Source organism: Oryctolagus cuniculus, chromosome 4, assembly GCF_051225735.1.
Source record: "Oryctolagus cuniculus isolate XC-2025 breed Fujian yellow rabbit chromosome 4, ASM5122573v1, whole genome shotgun sequence".
Lineage (NCBI taxonomy): Eukaryota > Metazoa > Chordata > Mammalia > Lagomorpha > Leporidae > Oryctolagus > Oryctolagus cuniculus.
Genome location: NC_142870.1, coordinates 119512107 through 119536241, shown reverse-complemented (window position 1 = coordinate 119536241; position 24135 = coordinate 119512107). Strand labels below are relative to the sequence as shown.

The 24135-nt window shown below is 41.5% G+C and overlaps 1 protein-coding gene across 10 annotated transcripts in view; it reads right to left on the bottom strand.

The window, feature by feature from the left end:
- B3GALNT1 (beta-1,3-N-acetylgalactosaminyltransferase 1 (Globoside blood group)) overlaps window positions 1-23916 on the bottom strand; it is a 49724-nt gene extending 25808 nt beyond the window's left edge. Inside the window, exons 1-2 of one of the 10 annotated variants that reach the window (XM_051859093.3) lie at window positions 23375-23550; window positions 16459-16554 (exon numbers count right to left, since the gene is read on the bottom strand). The gene's annotated coding sequence lies outside the window, so the exon portion shown is untranslated. Of the gene's footprint in view, window positions 1-16458; window positions 16555-22927; window positions 23070-23182; window positions 23295-23374 lie in introns of those variants that run through there. The other 9 variants (XM_051859098.3, XM_089331027.1, XM_051859094.3 and 6 more) reach the window with 9 other exon arrangements.
- Window positions 23917-24135: the final 219 nt, after the last annotated feature.

Here is a 24135-nt window from a genome sequence, read left to right as displayed (position 1 = left end):
CCTTGGAATAAACTTAACCAAGGACGTTAAAGATCTCTACGATGAAAATTACAAAACCTTAAAGAAAGAAATAGAAGAGGATACCAAGAAATGGAAAAATCTTCCATGCTCATGGATTGGAAGAATCAATATCATCAAAATGTCCATTCTCCCAAAAGCAATTTATAGATTCAATGCAATACCAATCAAGATACCAAAGACCTTCTTCTCAGATCTGGAAAAATTGGTGCTGAAATTTATATGGAGGCACAAGAGACCTCGAATAGCTAAAGCAATCTTGTACAACAAAAACAAAGCCGGAGGCATCACAATACCAGATTTCAGGACATACTACAGGGCAGTTGTAATCAAAACAGCATGGTACTGGTACAGAAACAGAAGGATAGACCAATGGAACAGAATTGAAACACCAGAAATCAACCCAAACATCTACAGCCAACTTATATTTGATCAAGGATTAAAACTAATTCCTGGAGCAAGGACAGTCTATTCAATAAATGGTGCTGGGAAAATTGGATTTCCACGTGCAGAATCATGAAGCAAGACCCCTACCTTACACCTTACACAAAAATCCACTCAACATGGATTAAAGACCTAAATCTACGACCTGACACCATCAAGTTACTAGAGAACATTGGAGAAACCCTTCAAGATATTGGCACAGGCAAAGAGTTTCTGGAAAAGACCCGGGAGGCACAGGCAGTCAAAGCCAAAATTAACTATTGGGATTGCATCAAATTGAGAAGTTTCTGTACTGCAAAAGAAACAGTCAGGAGAGTGAAGAGACAACCGTCAGAATGGGAAAAAATATTTGCAAACTATGCAACAGATAAAGGGTTAATAACCAGAATCTACAAAGAGATCAAGAAACTCCACAAAAACAAAACAAACAACCCAATTAAGAGATGGGCCAAGGACCTCAATAGACATTTTTCAAAAGAGGAAATCCAAATGGCCAACAGGCACATGAAAAAATGTTCAAGGTCATTAGCAATCAGAGAAATGCAAATCAAAACCACAATGAGGTTCCACCTCACCCCGGTTAGAATGGCTCACATTCAGAAATCTACCAACAACAGATGCTGCCGAGGATGTGGGGAAAAAGGGACACTAACCCACTGTTGGTGGGAATGCAAACTGGTCAAGCCACTATGGAAATCAGTCTGGAGATTCCTCAGAAACCTGAAGATAACCCTACCGTTCGACCCAGCCATCCCACTCCTTGGAATTTACCCAAAGGAATTTAAATTGGCAAACAAAAAAGCGGTCTGCAGCCTAATGTTTATTGCAGCACAATTCACAATAGCCAAGACCTGGAACCAACCTAAATGCCCATCAACGGTAGACTGGATAAAGAAATTATGGGATATGTACTCTTTAGAATACTATACTGCAGTAAGAAACAACGAAATCCAGTCATTTGCAACAAAATGGAGGAATCTGGAACACATCATGCTGAGTGAAATAAGCCAGTCCCAAAGGGACAAATACCATATGTTCTCCCTGATCGGTGACAGCTGACTGAACACCAAAAAGGAAACCTGTTGAAGTGAAATGGACACTATGGGAAACGGTGACTTGATCAGCATAGCCCTGACTGTTAATGAACAACTTAATACATTATCCCTCTTAGTAGTTTTTTTGTCTGTTCTACTTAATATGACTGATTTAATTCTGTAATTAATACACAGTTATTCTTAAGTGTTGAAATTTAACTGAAATGTGATCCCTGTTAAACATAAGAGTAGGAATAAGAGAGGGAAGAGATATATAATTTGGGACATGCTCAAGCTGACTTGCCCCAAATGGTAGAGTTAGAAACATACCAGGGGACTCCAATTTAATCCCATCAAGGTGGCATGTACCAATGCCATCTCACTAGTCCAAGTGATCAATTTCAGTTCGCAATTGATCATAATGAAAGGACTAAGAGTCAAAGGGAGCACATAAGCAAGTCTAGTACCTGCTAACACTAACCGATAGAATAAATAAAGGGGAGAGTGATCCAACATGGGAAGTGAGATACTCAGCAGACTCATAGAATGGCAGATGCCCTAAATAGCACTCTGGCCTCAGAATCAGCCCTAAAGGCATTCAGATCTGGCTGAAAAGCCCATGAGAGTATTTCAGGCATGGAAAGCCAAGACACTCTGGCAAAAGATCTCTGTGAGTGAGATCTCAGTGGAAAGAACAGGTCTTCAAAGAAGGAGGTACCTTTCTCTGAAGGGAGGAGAGAACCTCCACTTTGACTATGACCTTGTCTAAACAAGATAAGAGTCGGAGAACTCAAGGGGCTTCCATAGCCTTGGAAACTCATGACTGGAGCATAGGGAGATTACTGATGCCATAGACAGGAGTGTCAATTGGTAAAGTCAACAACAGGAGTCACTGTGCACTTACTCCTCATGTAGGATCTCTGTCCTTAATGTGCTGTGCATTGAGATTTAATGCTATAACGAGTACTCAAATAATATATTTCACTTTGTGTTTCTATGGGGGTGCAAACTGTTGAAATCTTTACTTAATGCATACTTAACTGATCCTCTGTGAAAAAAAAAAAAAAAAAAAAAAAAAAAAGAAAAGAAAAGAAACTATCAACTCCCAACTTGACTCTCACTGGGATTAAACATGACAATAGGTCTGATCTGATTTCATCATCATTAAAAAAAATCATCTATTATTTTTCACTTTATGTTTCTGTGTGGGAGCAAACTGTTGAAATCCTTACTTAATGTATACTAAGCTGATCTTCTGTATATTAAGATAATCGAAAATGAATCTTGATGTGAATGGAAGGGGAGAGGGAGTGGGAAAGGGGAGGGTTGTGGGTGGGAGGGACGGTATGGGGGGGAAGCCATAGTAATCCATTATTCGTACTTTGGAAACGTATATTCATTAAATAAAAGTTAAAAAAAAATAAATTATCATATATGTACACCATAGAATACTGCACAGTGGTTAAAAAAAAGAAATCCTGTCATTTGCAACAAAATGGATACTACCGGAAAACATTATACTTAGTGAAAAAGGCCAGTCCCAAAAAGACAAACACCATATGTTCTCTCTGATCTGTGGTAATTAATAGAGTACCTAAAAGTAATCTATAGAAATGAAATTGACACTTTGAGATGTGATGATTTTGAACATCACTTGTCTTGACTGTTGAGGAATAGCATTTTTTAATTTCATACTATTTGTTGACATCTTTACTCAGTGTAGGGTTAATCTTATGAGTTTAAATTTAATTAAAAATAGATCTTTGTAAAAAAAGTAACAATGGAAATAGGAGAGGGAGGAGGAGGAAGGGTGGGAATACAGGTGGGAAGAATAACTATGTTCCTAAATTTGTATATATGAAATGCATTAAGTTTGTATAACTTAAATAAAAAGTTCCTATGTTAAAAAATAAAGTTTCTAGGTTAAGAAATAGGAAATTATGTCAATTTTAACTTATATGCCTTACTAAAGGATGTACTAATCAATAAATTGGGAAAATACAGTCTAAAAAATAAAAATAAAAACCTTAAAGAGAGAAAAATACCTGTCATTATTTTTATAGCATATAATCACCTCCACAGAAAAAATAACATAAAAGAACAAATAGGTTTACCAAGATACTGGGTATGAATGCAATATACAATTCAGAAACATTAAAAAAACCTAATGAAAAACACAATACCAAGAAAACTGTATAGTATCAAGTAAAGCTAATAAAAAAAATGTGCAGGATCTTGATGTACAGAAGAGAAATACTAAGAAAATTTTTCTAAATAGAGAAAAAAACCTGATATTAATAAACAGAGGAGAGAAGATGTAAAGATTCTACTTCCCCAAATTAATCAGAATCATATTATTTTAAAAGATGGCTGACAATGGAGCCCACAATTCTCAGGAAATACTGATCTAATATAACCATGACAACTTTAAAAGCAAAGAATGAGGCTGAGGTCAGTGGATTGGGTGTTACCAATTCATATGGCAGAGATAAAGTAATGAGCACAAAACAGTTTGAAAACAGATTAACCCCCCCAAATAGCAACACCAAAAACAGCGCCACACATATGTAGGAAACTTGATCAAAAGCAAAGGTGGCATCAAAAACTGAAGTGGAGGGCTGGCGCTGTGGCATAGCAGGTAATGCCGCTAGCTGTGGCGCTGGCATCCCTTATGGGTGCTGGTTGGAGTCCTGGATGCTTTACTTCTTATCCAGCTCTCTGCTCTGACCTGGGAAAACAGTAGAAGATGGCCCAAGTCCTTGGGCTCCTGCACCCACACTGGAGACCTGGAGGAAGCTCTTGGCTCTTGGCTTCAGATCAGCACAGCTCCAGCCATTGTGGTCAGTTGGGGAATGAACCATCGGATGAAAGACCTCTTTCTCTCTCTCTCTCTCTCTCTCCTCTCTCCTCTCTCCTCTCTCTGCGTAACTCTGGCTTTCAAATAAATAAATAAATCCTTAAAAAAAACTGATGGGGAAAGGATTCAACAAATAATACAGAAATAAGTGTGGGAAAAGTAAAATTGCATTCATCTTAATCTCCAAAATAAAATTCCATGTAGAGAAAAGAACTATTATTTTTAAAAAAATAAAAAAGGGAAACTATTACAGGAAAATATAGCAGAAAATATTTGTGACCTTTGTGTAGGGAAAACCTAGATAAACAAGTCACAAAGAGAATACCTCATAAAATGAGAGAAATACATTCATATATCTATATTAACTCAAATAATTCTCCAAAATAGAGTAAAAATGATGTTATATAATGATATACATATAATATTATTTATATAAAAATTTTAAAACCAAACACACAAAAAAATGAGCTTTTAGAAACAGCTATGTATATACAACCATTTTTGAAAGTAATTGTTGGGCTGGCCCTGTGGTACAGTGGGTTAAAGCCCTGGCCTGAAGTACCGGCATCCCATATAGTCACTGGTTCTAGTCCTGGCTGCTCCTCTTCTGATCTAGCTCTCTGCTATGGCCTGGGATAGCAGTGGAAGATGACCCAAGTCCTTGGGCCCCTGTGTGTACGTGGGAGACCTGGAAGCAGCTCCTGGCTCCTGGCTTCGGATCAGCGCAGCTCTGGCTGTTGCAGCCATATGGGGAGTGAACCAGTGGATGGAAGACCTCTCTCTCTGTCTCTACCTCTCTCTGTAACTCTGTCTTTCAAATAAAATAAAATAAAATCTTTAAAAAAATGTAACTGTAGGAATCAAAACCACCATGAGGTTTCACCTCACTCCAGTTAGAATGGCCCTAATACAGGAATCAACAAACAACAAATGCTGGCCAGGATGTTGGGAAAAGGTATACTAAAATCCACTATTGGTGAGAATGTAAACTGTTACAGCTACTGTGGAAGAACAGTATGGAGATACCTCAGAAATCTGAATATAGAGCTACTATATGACCCGCCATCCCATTCCTGGGAATTTACCCAAAGGTAATGAAATCAGCATATGAAGGAGTTATTTGTACCCTCATGTTTATTGCATCTCAATTCACAATAGCTAAGGATATGGAATCAACCCAGATATCCATCAACTAAAGCTTGGATAAAGAAATTTTGGTTTATATACACTATTGGAATACTACAAAGCTATAAAAAAGAATTAAATCCCATCATTTGTAAAATAATGGATGCAACTGGAAACTATTATACTTAGTGAGTAAACTATTCCCAAATAGATAAATACCATATGTTCTCCCTGATCTTTGGTAACTAATACAGTACCTAAAAGGTCATCTATGGAAGTAAAATTGACACATTGAGATGTGAGGATTTTGAATAGCCCTTGTCTTGAATGTTGAGGAACAGTGTTTTTTTTTTTTTTGTCTGTTTTTTTAATTCATGCTATTTGTTGAACTCTTTACTTGGTGTAGTAGGTTAATCTTATGAGTATAAAGATAACTGAAAATAGATCTTTGTAAAAAATAAGAATGGGAATAGGAGAGGGAGAGGAAGAAGGGTTGGAGTGCAGGTGGGAAGAATCACTATATTCTTAAATTTTTCTATATGAAATACATGAAGTTTGTATACCTTACGTAAAATTTAAAAATAAAAAAATAACTACAGGAAAACATACAACATTTTTGACAGTGTGAGTATTTCTATGGAAGATCAAAAGAGACTTACATGTTTAAGGGAAAAGTAGGCTAGCTGCAACAGTGATTAATTCCAAGTGATGGAAATATTAGGTGCTCTCTTATGTTAATAGTTTTCTTTGCATTTTTAAATCTATCCAAAAAATAAAAATCAGGAAAGACATTTTGGATATCATAATTGGAAGACATATCTTAAATCCTGACCACAATACTTAGTGGTATGACTCTGGGCAAGCTCCTTAAGTTCTCAAGTTCCTTCTTTTTAAACTATAAATCAGACATTACAACACCAACTCAATTCCTGTAAGACATGATGGGAAAAGCACAGATGACATAGTACAGGCTGTGGCTCAGGTCTGGGGCATTCAGGAGTTTGAAGTTATGTGATTCTTACTAATACAGACATGTAGTGGTTGAATGAAGTAGCCTCCTTATTTATGCCACATGTATATGGGTGTGTCATAGAAATCAAACTGGCCTGAGACTTGGAACTGGCTTGTTCTCTGATGGTGGGAGGTGGTCTGCTTCCTTAGGGCACCTGCGTAATTGGTGACATGAACCATGACATTGTTCTTTTTTTTAAATATTTTATTTATTTGAGAGGTAGAGTTACAGACAGTGAGAGAGAGACAGAGAGGAAGGTCTTCCTTCCTTTGATTCATTCCCCAAATGGCTGCAATGACTGGAACTGCACAGATCCAAAGCCAGGAGTCAGGAGCGTCTTCCTGGTCTCCCATGTGGGTGCAGAGGTCCAAGCACTTGGGCCATCCTCTAATGCTTTCCCAGGCCATAGCAGAGAGCTGTATTGTAAGAGGAGCAGCCAGGACTAGAACCGGCGCCCATATGGGAGGCTAGTGCCGCAGGCAGAGAATTAACCTACTGTGCAATGGCGCCGGCCCCCCTGACATTGTTCTAGATCTTATGCCCCAGATAGGGGCAAAAAAAACTTGTAACTGATGAACAGAAAAAAAATTTTAAGGGTCCAACAAAGAAGTAGACTATTATTTTATTATTGATTTCTTTAATAATTTCATATAGTCAAGAAATAAGTTCTATTTATACTTTAAAAGTAATTTCCATTGTATAAATGATAAACCTCATGATTATATTAACTACACATGCAGTCACCAATTACATTATAAATGGTTTCTATTAAGCAAACAACATCTTCTCTCACAAGCTGAGTGTAATGTTTTGTACGCGACAAGTCATTCCCAGTTGATTTAGGAGTAGACCCACAATAGCTGAATAAACATTTTAAACACTAGGGAACCTCTTATAAAACCTCTAGAAACAAACAAGTTAAAAACTTCCAGATTAAATGCACCAGTGCTTCAACCATCAAATGGAACTACCATTCTCAGTTACTAAGCCTTAGTTAGAGCTTTACCACAGCAGATGATGCTGCCGTCTTCCCACTACCCTCTTTGCACAGCCCCAGTTCATTCACAGGCAGCATCCACCTGTCTTACTAACAAGTGTGACAGGCTCAAAAGCACCTTGTGGACCAAAACAACTGGAACTCACTCAAACAAACATCATTTTTAAAAATGTATTTATCTGAGAGGAAGAAAGAGAGAGACAGATAGGTATCTGCCATCTGATTTACTCCCCAGATGCCCACAAAGGTCAGGAACATTTATGTCATGTTCCAGAGACAGAGGAACTCATTCTGGGTCAACCACATGGGTGGCAAGAACCCAGGTACTTGGGCCTTCACCTGCTACTTCCTAAGGGACGCATTAGTAAGAAACTGGAATCCAGAGCTAAGACAGGGTTTGAAGCAGGCACTGAAATATGGGATGTGCTTGGGAGTAGCATCTTAAATGGTATGCCAAATGCCTGCCTTATTATTTTTTAAAAGAGGAATTCTCAGAGTTTTTACTATATTAAGGTACATTCTCTGATAAAGAGATATAATATACAATGTTTCTTAAATTTATCTGAACAAAGAGCCTATGTTAATTCTCAGAGCCTATGGCAAGACCAATGTGCTACACTTTGGGAAATTCTGTCCTAAGAAATCTCTATATTCACTGAATTGAGAGACTAATGTCTGAAAATGATTAAGCTGATACAACTTTAATTAGTTTGGACTAAATATAAATTATTCAATTACTTTGGAAAACGTTTTCTTTTTATTCATTAAGGTTGAACATTCATGTCCCTCTTAACACACCAATTCTACTCCTAGGCAGAATAACCAACATTAATATGCATGTATGTAAGAATATCAAGAAATGTATTGGGGTGAAGGCAGCCCAAATCCTTCTGATTGAGCTCCAATCCCTAAAACGTGCAAGAAAGTTCATAAGCACATATTATTCAAGACTCAACATGAAAGCAAAATTCACCCACAACGTAAGAGCTAAATTTACATTAACTATGTTATCAAAAATTAACAGACTACCATTTCACATGATATCAGGGAGAACTTCCCATACTGTCAAGCAAAAGTAGCAAGACCTACAAAGAACAGATACCATGAGTCCATCTTTATAAAAGTTAAAAAGCAGGCAAATATATGATGTTAGAATTCAGGACACTGGTAAGCCCTTGGGAGGGTGGAAATAAAATTGGGAGGGGCTGAGGTGCATTTCTAGGTGTTGGTCATCTATTTGACTCCAGAGAGAAGGCTCCAGGAGTGCTCACTCTAGCAATTCATCTTACAACTTGGGCACTTTTCTTTTAGGATGAAACCACAGCAGTTTAGTTGGCCATGCTTGTATCACTCACAGGATACTTCAGAGTGCATGCCAGCTGCTGTGGGGAGAGCAACAGTAACTGCTCCCAGGCACCAGCTCCTATAATCTTCATCACACACCCAGGAATTAGGGTGCTTTAAAACCTTTCCTGCTATCATTTTAACAGTCAAGGAAACTAAGGTGTAGGAAGAGTCAATAATTTGCTTCAAGTCACAGATTAGTAACTGGTGGAGATAAAATCAAAGAGGACTCCAAATCTCAGATTCTTAGCCCTACTTCCTAGGGAGTCTGCTGACTGTCCCTATGCTTCCTCTCCTATGGAACCCTTTGACCAGAGTTGCCCTGGAAGCGTTTTCAGTTTCGCAAGGCCATTGAACCCTGACACAGTCAAGCAGTGCCCAGCCCTACTGTCTTTATATAGACTCAAGATTTCCACTGTGAAAACCCAAAATACAAGGTATTTACAAGAAGAGTAACTAATAACTAATCACACAAATACATGCCTTTTTAAATCAAAAACATGCTTGGCACTAGAAAATAAATGGGGATGGGGAAAGAATCTGTTTCAAAGCAAATACTCCAGAGAAGCAAAAAGAGAGATTCTGTAATGGTACAATTAGTGAAGTTAAAATAACCTAAAATTCTTTCCTGGGGTTCAAAAATGCTGGCTATTTTCTATAAAAGGAAATCAAATATAATCCTTTAAAAATATAAAATATTTATAACTGCAAATCCAATGTATATACATTAGAAAAAAATCCAGAAAACAAGAAACACTAAGAGATAATAAAAGCTTAAAAATAAAAATGCTAACTTTTTGGTGAAGATTTATCAAGTCTCTCTGTACACCTTTCCTCATTCCATGTGCTACCAGTATTCCCTCCCAAAGCCACTATAGCCACACTGGCTTCTTTTCTGATCCCTGAATATGTCCAAAACTCTGGTTCTTGGAAGGCTGGCTCCTTCTCATGCTTCAAGTCACAGCAAAATGTCACTTAGAAGAGTATTTCCCTGATCGCTTATGTCTAGCAGTCTCCAGTTTATATTTTCTATTATATTCCTTGTTATCCCCTTCTCAGCAACTAACCCAATCTGAAATTTAAAAAAAAAAAAAAACCTGTTTACTTCTTTGTTGTCTACTTCCTTCAAGAAAGGTGAGGTTGGGAGAGGGAAAAGATCTGACCTATCTTGTTCATGACCACATCCCCCGTATCTAGCACATGGCAGGTGTTCAATGGTATATTAATACTGTGCCAGAGTTTTGGCAATGTACTTATATCCATGTAATAAATGTTTCAAAGAATAAACTGAATCCAAAAATCCAAACATAAACTCATGAATTTGTTATACTACTGTTACTTTTCCTCAGATATCTTATTCTAATAGGCTACACTGATTCTGTTCATTCTCATTCTAAAAGTGCCAAAAAAGGAAAAAACAAAATTTAAAATTAAATTTTAAACCCAACCATGCCAGACTCAAGTCATTCAAAGAAAAAACCTGATATCTCTTAAGGATAATTACCAAAGCACTGCCAGCTGTGCAACACTCCAAACTTTCTACCGTGTAACAGAAAAAATACTGCAAAGGGGGTGGAAATTCTAACTGCCTAGAAAAGATCCTGGGCATATTAAGTCTATACAAGTCATAATTACACACATCAATCAAGTCCTGTATCTGATTCCTTATAAAGGGGGAAAAAAGTCTTACATCCTTGAGGGAAATTTCCCTGGTAGTACTTTCTCAAACTAAATACATTAATTCATAAGCAAAGCAATATAAAACTCCAGCATTCAATTGACTCAATTGAATATCTAGTTATTTTCACAACCCACCACAACTGCTTGAGGTTGGCAGAAACCAACATAACCAGTGATATCCGACCAATGCTTGACTTTTCTCTCTCTAACCGCTGCACCCTCTTCAATTCACTTTGTGCATATTACAATCTGGAGACCATGAAAACCACTGGATTCCAGGCTGACCCCAGACCAAATAAAGCAATCTTAGAAAGTGGTGGGGTGACTCTGCTGCCCTAGACCCAGAGTACAGTGCTTGGGTACCTCTGGAATCCATTAGGAATGCAGAGCCTTGGTTCCCACCCTAGACCAGCTGGTCAGAAATGATACTTTTAACTAAATCCCAAGGAGATACTTGGACATTTACAAGTTGGAGAAGCACTGTATATCCACTTGGGTATTAACATTTTTGACCTTCAGTTATCTGTAAAATGAAAACAACACTACCTTCCTCACAGATGTAGTGATGACTACATGCAATAATGGGTACCAAATATTAAGAGAGGGCTGGCACATAGTAGGAGCTAAGCAGATGATACTGCTGTTATTATTTAAGTTCACACTGCATACTTCCTCTAATTTATTCTGATTTGCCTATATCCATTTGCAAACTCTGTTGCTAGCTCCCAAATTTGTCTTATATGATACTCTAAAATACAGCTATATATGAAAATAAATCCTGTTGAGTCCACCATCTTCCTCTAAGTAAGCCTTCTTATGGAGTCCAAGGACTCTGCTTCCTCTTCAATCTTCAAGTGCCTGATATCCTGCTACCCTGCAGATGCAAGTCCTTAGCACTCTTGGTAGAAGTCCAGATGACTCCCTGCATAATGCTCCTCTCTCTCATGTTCCTTCTTTTTGCCTTCTTTGTGCCATATACTGAAAAACCTAGAGCTATATGTGCTATTTTTTCTTGTGGCCTTGGCTGCCCTATTGGAAAAACCAAGTTTTGTTTTTATTTATGAAGCAAAGATGGATGTGTGTTCCCCCAGGTCCCTAGCCAGTTCCTGGGAGAATGGACACCTACCTCGTTACACAAGGACTTCTGGATGCATGTCACCTTTGTTTAGAATAATTTTTAAGGGAACTTGAGAGGGAGAGACTTTGGAATTTCACCTGTGGAGTGGAAACTCTGCCTGGGAACTCCTAATCTGGACCCTGAAGAAGCTACTCCAGGATTCTCCAGCCCTAATAACTTCAGGCATTGGCATCTTTCCCTTGACTGGTGATGTTCAAATCTTAACTGCCTATTTCTTTCTCTTCAATTGTAAATAAGTTTCTGATTATTCTACCTCTGCTGAGAGTGCTTTGCTGCCTATGGATTATTCAGCCCTGCTAAATTCTGTGGATTCAACTTAAGTTAGCTTTTTAATGCTACACTGCCCCATAGTGTTCCTACAGCCGGACATAACTTGGGAATAACTGTATTATCCAACGTCCTACACTTCCTCTGGCATATGGAGGATAGCTACAAAATACCTGAACCTTTTCCAACTGAAATGCAAGTATCCAAAGGGCGTCAGGCTACGTTACTTGATGATTGTGCATATCTGGTAGGGTTTACATTCTCCTCACCTTAGAGCACACAGCTGGACATATAAAAGGGAATCAAATTTTATTTACTGAATGAATGAATGACAATCAGTATATCTGCTTAATTTAAAATTAAAAATGAAATATCTGTCAGGGCAAACAACAGCTTACATTAAAAAGAACTTGCTTTCTACTTTATCCAATGTTTTCACACTCCTCTCTCTCTCTGTAATTCTAGCAAGGGTCTTTCCTTGGTCTTGGCACTGTAATAAGCAGTTTTCATCTTTCTGCTCGTTTGATGATTGCCGTAGTCTGTCCCTTCCTAAACTCCTGTTGAAATTTAATCCCCATTGTGAGGTATTTGAAGGGTAGAAACTTAATCCGAGTATGGAGTTTAGAGGTAGGGCCTTGGGAGATTATTGGGATTAGGTAAATCATGAGGGTGGGGCTCCCATGACTGAAAACTGTTGGCTCTACCAGAAGACAGAACCCAGAGGTTACACATGCAATATCATGTGATCTGTCTCTCATACATACTCCAGCTAGGAGGCCTTCAACGACCAGCTGAAGCCATTTGGACTTTTTGCCTCTAAAACTGTGAGCTAAATAAACTTCTTTTCTTAACAAAGTACCAAGCCTCAGACATTTTGTTACAGTAATGAAGAACTGACCATTTTGAAAACTCAAAATGATAAAAAACAACCTTATGAAGTACACATCATTTTCATAACATGTATCTTCTAACTGACAGTCTGAGTTTTGGAGATTGGCTCCAGAATCCAAGTGTCTTCACTTGACAAGAGGAATCTATGATGGTTGTTCAACAACATTTCCATCCTAGCTTGTTTTATCTTGCTGATCCAGCATCTTCACACATTTCTCCAGGTAAGGTAGCACCAGTTTTTCCTCAGAAAGATAAAGAATTTGAGCCAGATGCAGCCTACATACAAATCATCCCAGATGGGTCTCAGCAAGCCTTCTCCTCCAAGGTCACTTCTCAGCAATGGAGAAATTGCTAAATGGAATAACATTAATGAATGAATACCCCATGCAACCCTGAATAAGTTGGTGACTTAATGAACACTTAGATGTCAAAAACAATGACTATCAGGAGCTAGCAAAGATTCATTAAAAATACCCCATCTTAGTAATCTCATTCCCATTTCAACAGGGTTCCTCTACCAGATCAAGGAAAGCCTCAGATAACACTCTAAGACTAAGCTCCTACGGAGAGGACAGGGCACTGAAAGGTCCTGAGGAAAATGGGAGTCTAATGACAGCAGCTAAATGGTTCCAAAATGGGCAATCCATCATAACCAAGGCATAAGGTATTCTTCATATAGTTATTTGCTCAACACACACTTTTGGGATTGTGCTGTACTCCAAGAATATAGTACTGACCAAAACAGCCATGGACCTGATATCTCACTTATATTCCAAATTGACTGGAACATCTTTGTCAACTTGGGAGAAAATCTCTACAGTTTAATTATAAGACTATCTTTCACCTTTTTTCACTTAGTATTTCTTATTAAAGACAAATGAGTGTAGCCTTATCCAATTTTGCAGACAAGAAAAAGCAGGTGAGGGCTGGTGCCGTGTTATGTTAGGTAAAGTTTCTGCTTGTGGTGCTGGCATCCCATATGGGCCCTGGTTCGAGTCCCAGCTACTCCACTTCCAATCCAGCTCTCTGCTTATGGCCTGGGAAAGCAATGGAAAATAGCCCAAGTGTTTGGGCCCCTGCACCCATCTGGGAGATCCAGAAGAAGCTTCTGGCTTTAAATTGGACCAACTCTGGCCATTGCGGCTTTTTGGGGAGTGAACCAGTGGATGGAAACCTCTCTCTCTGTTCTCTCCCTCTCCCTGTCTGTAACTCTGCCTCTCAAACAAATAAACCTTTAAAGGAAAAATAAAAAAAAGAAAATCAGGTTAAAAAAACACAATAAATTCACTATAAGATGTAATTACAACCCAAGAAGTCTTCAACAAACCAGAATAAGGATAAAGCAAGGTAAAATCTGATGTGAACAAATTTATTCTTCTATATCAGAATTCAAAAAACCAACTGCACAAGAGCAGGATGGAGGGCCATTTTAACAGCAGTAAAAACAGATCTCAAGTTTTCAGTGAGTACATGTTCACTATGAAGAAAGACAGTGATGTGAAGGAATAACTGGGGAATCAGGAAATAAGGATTCTAATTCTAATAGCAGGCCATGGCAAGTCATTGAATTCAGGGAGTTGCTTTTCTTACCAAAACTTTAGAGAACTGAGTCAGCCTTGTAGAATAGTGGGTTAAGCCACTACTTGTAACATCAGCATCCCATACTGAAATGCTGGTTTGAGCCCCGGCTTCTCCACCTCCGATCAGGCTTCCTATTAATGTACCTTAGATGGCAGCAGAAAATATCCCGAGTACTTGGGTCCCTGCCACCCACATATGAGACCAGGAAGGAGTTCCAGGCTCCTGGTATTAGCCTGGCTCAGACCTGATTCTTATAGACTTTTAGAAAGTAAACCAGCAAATGGAAGATCTCTATATCTGAGCCTCTCTTTCTTTCTTTCTTTCTTTCTCTCTCTCTCTCTCTCTCAGTAAATAAATTTTTGAAAAACAAAAAAAAAACCCCAAAACTTTAGGTGACTGAGATAGGACACCTCTCAGGTCCCACCTAGCTCCATTAGCACACAAATAATCTTTATTTTTGTGCACCACTATGTCCCCAGCACCTACTGGAGGATCTGACATACAGAAAGCACTTACGAGTGACAACACCGACAGAAATTCTGCAAGCTAACACTCCCCCAGTACACATCCACACACAAAAAAAGTCCCAATATATGCTTGGGCTCAAGAAACAAAAAAACTTCTAGACAAAGCTTCCATAGCCACAAAGGAAGGATTTTTAAAAAGCTCATGAATAAAATAAGCATGGATTTCAAAAAAGTTTTATACTAAAATATTACCTTTTGATTCTGTTTTTCCATGAATTTTCTGGAGCATATCCTCAGATATGTTCCATTTTAAGAGTGGCTGACAAGATAGGTTTAAGCTACAGGGTGGTAATCCAGTTGGTGAATGGTTTACTGTCTACAAGGACTGGATGAAGGACCTGGAGATGTTCTGTTCTGAGGAAAAGAAAAGCTTAGAAGTCCAGGGTAGATGCTGCTAAATATTTTGAACTCCAAAAAGCAAATGGAAACCCAGAGGTAAAAACTAATGAGAGGCTTCAACAGAGACCACAAGATCAGTGGAAAGCATCAAGTGGCTGTGAACAGTGTCATAGAGGTCAATTTCTTACTGAAGTTTACATTCTTCTAGACAACTTGCCAAGTCCTTTCTAACTCCAACACTCCATCACTTTGTTATTTACAGTGTTTAAAACATAGCTTATAGAAAAGGTTTTAATGTTGTATAACCTTTTTAAGATTGAATCTGTAGTATTCTTAGGGCTTAAGAAAAAAAATCCACATGGAACACCAGTCTCTGTGGTGGAGCCACATTTTCAGCAGAGAATGAGTACTAATATCTATGCTCCATTACCATTTCCCAGCTCTGCCTTGGTAACCCCTGCTGGTTGCAGCAGCAGCACCCTCAGGTGTATTCCAAGAGGTAAGATATTTCAACAGCAACCTAAAAAGAGCTTAACATTTTGGTTGAGTATGAGTTTAATATGTAAAAAAGAACATCTGTCATTCAAGCCTGATGGGAATGGAAGCTTGCTGCCTCAGTGTGCTGAGGGATTTTTAAAGACATTTTTAAATAAGACATATACTGTTTGCCAACAAAGTTATTTCCTGTCTGTAAAACATCCCTGTATTTGGGAATCTTTTACAGATATCTGGGTTGTGGCTCACAGAGTCTCTGGTCTGAGGAAAATGAAGACCAACCTAAAGCAGTAAGATTCAAGAAAGACACAAATGCAATTTTCTTTTTTCTTCTACTCTATCAGGACTTATATCTCACAACAAGCAACAACATCATTAATAATTTGTAATACATGCTGGGATTTTAAGCAGGGGTTTTTTTAAGGCAAAGTGAAATTCAGGGCATCATAGATGTCTATAGTAGTCTATGGCAATTTACAAAGTGTATTTTGCAACCCTGCAACATGAATGTCACTCTCAATCATATTTTTCAGGGACCTGTGCAGACCAGGTATGGATCAAACCAGGACCTAAATACAAGGCCTTCAACTCCAGATGCAATGTTTCTTTTGCCACAGCCCAGTGCCTGCATTAGAACCCAACCTCACACCCAATCCCATAGCCTCAAGATTCCTGGGCAGCAAATAAAGTCGAACAAAAGTGGATGTACCTTTGCACTCAGGTGTGGGCAGTCTGAGAGCAGCAGATGACACAGAAGCCAGTGGGAAGTGGCACCAGAGTGACCAAGTCAGGCAAGCTAGGAAAACTGGAGCAAAGATCATACAAGTCAGGTAGGACAGCAGCAAAAATGACCCAAAAGCTGGGTTTTCTGTCTCTGCTTTGTTACAAACAGCCATACCACTGGAGAAGGGGACAGGGCCACTGTTCTAGTTAACAATCCTTCCCACTGCTATTGTAAGTTAGGAATATTACTGATCTTCACTAATCTTCCCTTTCAAGTCATGTTACTGATTATCCCCCTTTAGTTATGTGGCATATTTCATTCATTCACTCATTTGATATGCTAGACTTTTGTCAGAGGCTGTGGCAGCAGTGGGGAAGATGCCCTCAAGTTGGTGACACTTAGTGCAGAACATGGTGGAAGGTTCTAGATTCCAAGCTTGAGATTGAGCCTCATGAGTGAAACCTACCTGGAAAAGATGGAAAGGTGGTATAAGGCAGCCTAAAACTCAAACATCTCCAAATTAGTGATCAAAATCCACAGCAGGAAGCTGAGTGAAATTTTCACTCTCAGAATGTGTTAATGCCCAATAAAGGTATAAGTTATAGAACCTGTATCAATATGTAGGAAGGAGCTATTTAATACCATGAGATGATAGTCAATGATCTTTTTTCCTCCTAGAAAGTAGATACCTTCACCTTTGAATATGAAGTTTGTAACCAAAACACAGCCAAATAAAGTTCCAGGTAAGATATGTTTAAGGCCTCACTGTCATGCTGCAGGTAGATGACAGGGACTTGTGAAATGTTTTAACAGGAGCAGGGCTTTTTTGTTCTAACTTTTCTTGTTGTTGAAAGAACGACACACAGACAAAAACATAGCTAGAGAAAGAGATCTTCCACTTTCCAAATGGTCACAATGCCCAGGACTAGGCCAGTCCAGAATAGGAACCAGGAACTCCATCCAGGTCTCCCATTTGGGTGGCAGGGGCCCAAGTACTTACACACACACTCACAATCCCAAGCGCATTAGAAGGGAGCTGGAATGGAAGCAAGGCAGTTAGGACTGGAATCAGAGCTCCAATATGGGATGCTGGTGTTGTTGCAGGTGGTGGGCTTTAGCCTGCTGCGCACCATGCAAGCACCTGTTAAGAGGCTGTTCAAAATGCAAGGCTTGGTTATTTAGCAGAAATCCATGTCCAATCCCTGAGATGGGTGTGGTGAAATGAGAAGGCCATCCCAAGATGGTGCTGGCAAGCAAGCGTCAGTTACTCAAGAAATGGCTTCAGAACCCACCTGATAAAGGAGCCTGCCTGCCAACAGGAAGTGATTGGTTATGGTATAAACCACTCCTTGACCAGATTGGTTGCCTTGGCTATATAAGTTGCTGCACCAACTGAAATAAACGAGTCTGCAAGCTGCTTGCCTCTAGCTCACGTTCACCCTACTCCCAGTGTCTGTGTCATGACTCCGCGCCTCTTGTGCCCACCACGCTCCTCCTCTCAGAATGAATCCACAGCAACATCTGGCACCCAATGTGGCTGAGAGAAAGACAGTGTGTCGGATCTGGCAAGGTCTCCCCTTGATTTCAGCAAGTAGGCTTCTCGGTGTTTTGTGTGCTGTTTGATTCTGTGAGGGTGAGCACAGAACCCCCTCCTATGCCCCTTGCCTTGTCCTTGTCCTTAGCCTAAGTGACCCCAGGTTAGGCACACACAGCCCAGAGGCGTAATGCCACTTCTTGGCTCCTCCTTTACTTTCGGTTTGCCCGGCAAATTCACCTAAGGGACTGATCATCCCAGAATTCGGAACCAAGTCATCTTCTCTCACTCGAGAGAGAGGTGATGCTCCGGAGACACTGTGTGGGCATACGGCCTTGACCTAACGAATCAAGGAAGTCTCCCACTAAGCACAGCACATATGTACGATCTAATACACCACTGTCTGTTTGTCTAGCATAGGGAACCCCCTGCAGAATGCCACCAGCCACTGAGGTGCTAGGAATTTGCTTTGTTATGTCAGCAGTACTGTGGGCGTCTGCTTTGGCAGTGACGCACCGCTCTTAAGCGCTGAAACATGGAAAACATATCCCCTTTCAGGAGCCCACACAGATTACCAAACACAATGAATCTGTGAGTGATAAGAGTCTGTCACTTCAGGCCGCTGCCTCACAGGCAACAGTTGATGACTTGGGGAGAGAGAGCTCTGACAGTGAAAATGACATGACAGCAGACAACGCAGCAATGCCTAGTCAGCCACCCCTCAAATATCCGTGGGATGAACCTAGATGACCTTGAGGCGATAACCCATGCAAGGTCATCCCGTCCACACCCAGTGAGGATCCCCACATTTGTGGCAGTCCCTGGGCACCCCAGGCTCTCAGGGAAGCCCCCAGACCCCATCCCACCCGCATGTTTGCCTTTAATGTTGGAGCAGACACAGAATTCAGGCCCTGGATTCCAACGCCCATAAAAAGGCTTCTGCTAACCAAGGGCCAAGGATATGCTTGTGTCATTCCAGAGAATGCTGGACAACCCATTTGGGTACCAGCCAGAAACATCAAGCCTGCAACTGATAGTCAACCAGAACCAGTTTAACAAGACAGAGAGAACGCCTTGTTAGCAGACACACCTGCTACTGACTGTCAAGCTTCTGTCCTATCATCCTGCCCTGAGGTACTGCCTGCAGCCACATCCACTACTGGTTTATACCCCACTAGCTCCGGTCAGCCATTCGAACAGCCAACAGCCTGCATGTGGTCACGCCATTCCTGATTACCACTGTTCCTCATTCCTACCCACATCTGAGCAAGCACTCCTGTGGTCTCCCGTTTTGAGGGCTGATTAGTCGACGAGTAAGACCCCCTGGGAGACAACCTAAGACAGGCATAGCCACAAATGGAGATCACATGGAAATGGTATGGCCAAATGGTATGGACAAGGATCATGCCTCCTGTTGATCAAAAATAAACGAAAAGGAGGAAATGTGATGGAATGAGAAGGCGGTGCCAAGATGGCGCTGGCCAGCGAGTGTCAGTTACTCAGGAAATGGCAACAATGATAACAATGGTTAGGGCATAAACCGCCCCTTGACCAGATTGGCTGCCTCAGCTATATAAGCTGCTGCACCAACTGAAATAAATAAGTCTGCAGGCTGCTTGCCTCTAGCCCGCTTTCCCCTGACTCCTGGTATCTGTGTTGTGACTCTGTGCCTCTTGCCCCCACCACACTTCTCTCAGAACGAATCCACAGCAACATATGGGCAAACTTTTTTCCTCAAAAAGGCCATTTAAGGAGCCAGTGCTGTGGCACAGTGGGTTAAAGCCCCAGCCTAGAGTGCCAGCATCCCATATAGGCACTGGTTCTAGTCCTGGATGTTCCACTTCCAATTCAGCTCTCTGCTGTGGCCTGGGAAAGTGTAGAAGATGGCCCAAGTCCTTGGGCCCCTGCACCCACATGGGAGACCTGGAAGAAGCTACTGGCTCCTAGCTTTGGATCAGCTCAGCTCTGGCCATTGCTATTATTTGGGGAGTGAACCAGCAGATGGAAGACCTCTCTCTCTCTGGCTCTACCTCTCTCTGTAACTCTTTCAAATAAATAAAATAATTCTTAAAAAAGGACATTTAACAAATATTTTCTCTTCCTGTTGAAGTGAAAGGGACACTATGAGAAAATGACTTGATCAGCCCTTGTCCTGACTGTTGATGAACAACTTAATACTTTATCCCTTTTAGTATTTTTTTGGTGCTAGTTAATACTATTGGTTGAACTATTAACACACAATTATTCTTAGGTGTTTAACTGAAAAGTGATCCCTGTTAAATATAAGAGTAGGAATAAGAGATGGAAGAGATGTACAATTTGGGACAGGCTCAATTGGACTTGCCCCAAATGGTGGAGTTAGAAATGTGCCAGGGGATTCTAATACAATCCCATCAAGGTGGCATGTACCAATGCCATCTCACTAGTCCAAGTGATCAATTTCTGTTCACAATTGATCACACTGATAGGTCTAAGAGTCAAAGGGATCACACAAACAAGACTAGTGTCTGCTAATACTAACTGATAGAATCAAAAAGGGAGAGAACGATCCAAGAAGGGAAGCGGGATACACAGCAGACTCCTAGAATGGCAGATGTCCTAAACAGCAATCTGGCCTCAGAATCAGCCCTTAAGGCATTCGGATCTGGCTGAAGAACCCATGAGAGTATTTTAGGCATGGAAAGCCAAAACACTCTGGAAAAAAAAAAAAAAAACCTAAATGAAAGATCTCTGTGAGATCCCAGTAGAAAGAACGGGTCATCAAAGAAAGAGGTACCTTTCTCTGATGGGAGGAGAAAACTTCCACTTTGACCATGACCTTGTCTAAATAAGATCGAAGTCGGCGAACTCAAGAGGCTTCCATATCCTTGGCAACTCATGACTAGAGCCTAGGGAGATTACTGATGCCATAAACAAGAGTGTCAAATTGTTAAGTCAACAACAGGAGTCACTGTGTACTTACTCCTCATGTGGGATCTCTGTCCTTAATGTGTTGTCCAATGTGAAGTAATGCTATAACTAGTACTCACACAGTATTTTCCACTTTATGTTCTGTGTGGGTGCAAACTGATAAAATCTTTTCTTAATATATACTAAATTGATCTTCTGCATATAAAGATAATTGAAAATGAATCTTGATGTGAATGGAATGGGAGAAAGAGCAGGAGATGGGAGGGGTGCGGGTGGGAGGGAAGTTATGGGGGGGGAGCCATTGTAATCCATAAGCTGTACTTTGGAAATTTATATTTACTAAATAAAAGTTTAAAAATAAATAAATAAATATTTTCTCTTCAATACCCAGCTCAGCTACTCAACTCTGCCTTTGTAAAAAAAATGAAGGTCTGAAAAGCCCATGAGAGTATTTCAGGCATGGAAAGCCAAGACACTCTGGCAAAAAGATCTCTGTGAGTGAGATCCCAGTGGAAAGAACAGGTCTTCAAAGAGGGAGGTGCCTTTCTCTGAAGGGAGGAGAGAACCTCCACTTTGAATATGACCTTGTCTAAACAAGATAAGAGTCGGAGAACTCAAGGGGCTTCCATAGCCTTGGAAACTCATGACTGGTGCATAGGGAGATTACTGATGCCATAAACAGGAGTGTCAATTTGTAAAGTCAACAACAGGAGTCACTGTGCACTTACTCCTCATGTAGGATCTCTGTCCTTAATGTGCTGTACACTGAGGCTTAATGCTATAACGAGTACTCAAACAGTATATTTCACTTTGTGTTTCTATGGGGGTGCAAACGATTGAAATCTTTACTTAATGTACACTAAACTGATCTTCTGTTAAAAAAAAAAAAAAGAAAAGAAACTATCAATTCCCAACTTGACTCTCACTGGGATTAAACATGACAATAGGTCTGATCTGATTTCATCATCATTTAAAAAAAATCATCTATTATTTTTCACTTTATGTTTCTGTGTGGGAACAAACTGTTGAAATCCTTACTTAAGGTATACTAAGCTGATCTTCTGTATACTAAGATAATCGAAAATGAATCTTGATGTGAATGGAAGGGGAGAGGGAGTGGGAAAGGGGAGGGTGGTGGGTGGGAGGGACGGTATGGGGGGGAAAGCCATTGTAACCCATGAGACGTACTTTGGAAATTTATATTCATTAAATAAAAGATAAAAAAAATGAAGGTAATACAAAACAAGTAACTATAGAATGCCTAATCAAATGTTATTTTCAAATGGGTACATAATTTGGAAATGTTTGTTCTAGCCCATGGAATACCACTGATGTACATCAATAAAATCTAGTATCTTCCACCTTTACGTTTCCTTATGACTCCCAAGGGCCATGGTAGAGAAAAGGGTACCCTAATGCTAGGAACACTCTCCCTTCCTGATTTAGTTCCTAGAGGCCAGGCAAGACTGATACATACTACCTCTAACTATGGATGCTCTAGGGGGAGGAGCAAATGGCCTCCTCTTCCTAGCTAATTCCTTGTCTTCAGGGTCAGAAACACAAGGGATTGGAAATTCGAATCATCTACCTTAATCTTCTGGGGTTTGTTCCTTAATGACTCAGAGCTTCAAGGAGCACATGTTACCTCCTTGATATAGCTTTATCTAACAAAGCAGTCATGTCCTCAGGGCTGGCACTCTAGAGCGCAAAATAAACACAGGGAAAAAAAACATCTTATTTCTGCCCAGCAAATCTTTGCTCCCTAGACCATCAGAGAGAAGGGGGAAACACCAAATGCAACAGCCACCCCTGCTTGCTTCTGGCATCTTTCCTCTCTGCTTGGAAAAGTGCGACTCCACTACATCTTTAAGATTGCTTTTCAGATGCCTCTAGTCAATCACTCCTCCCTGGCCACCTGGGGTTGCCTCCTTCTGCCCAATTCCTGGCTTTAGATCCACACCCCCACTCCCCCAAGCCCTCCTCCCAGCGAGGTACCGTCCCACCACTCACGCCGGGCGGGCCTTTTCCGGCGCCGCGTGAACGCATTTGCCCCACACACCGACCGGGTCCTCCAATACCCCCACACCGTCCCCAGCTCCTCCGGGATTCTTCGCGGATCCGCGCGGGCGGTGCGAAGGCAAGCACGGCTCCCTGGGGTGGGGCGGGGCACGGGGGACAACTTGCAACCGCGGCCTGGGCCCGCCACGCGCCCCGGGGGCCCTCCGCGTCGCCCACGGCGCTACTATGCCCCTACCCCGCGCTCACCGGAGCCGGGAGCTGCAGGCTGCTGAGCCGGAGCAGCAGGGCGACCCCGGATGAGGGGCAGAAGAGGGAGTGGGCGGCGCCTCCCGGCCCCGCCAAGCAGGTTCAGCTTCCCCTAGTAGGGTGAGTTCCGAGAAAGGCCGGCCCCGGGGCCACACCCGGCCCCCGGCACCAGGTCCCCTGCCTCACACTCACCTCACCCCACGCGCGACGGGCACTCAGAGGCGGGCGGCGGGCGGCGCTCCTTCCTCCCTGCCCCCCACGCACACGCAGGCTGCCTGCAGTCGCACGCACGGCCCGGCGCGCTCCGACCACGCGCCGAGGCCGTTGCCGGCGCCCCTCGCTCGCTCGCTCGCTCGCACGCGCGCGCCCGGGACAGCTCTCCGGGGCGCGCGTTCTCGATGCTCGCTGTCACCCGGCGTGCCGAACGCCCTGGAGTTAGGCTGAGGCCGGCAGGGCGAGGATCTCGGTGAGAGACCCGTTTTGTTTTTTTTTCCGTCTTGCCATCTTTCCGAGCTGTACAGATGCACCACTTGGAGGCAGCCCCGGAGTGATTTCCCTGTTGATCTCCACACCGAGCTAGTTAAGAAAGAGGAACCCTTGGGAGGAGTTCTTTGCGCTCTCAGAGGAAATGCTGGTTCTCCTTCCTGAATTGACCGGGAATGAGCGGTAGGGATATGCCAGGCTCCCTCGGGAACTGCTCCCGCAGCTGTCCTCTGATCTGGCCAGTCCAAGACGGTCTGCCTCACCCCGGATCGTCCCCATCCAGGGCTTCCTGGGCGGAGTAGAGCGGCTTTAAGACGCAGGAGACTGGATGCGTACTGGTCTTTGGTTGGAGGTGGTTGCTTTACTCAGCAACAACACTTCCCGTTTTGAATAGGCACCCCTGAAATAGTGCTGTCTGAAACAATTCTTCATTCTGGTCACTTGGTTGTGGGACTGTGAAGAGCTTGGCC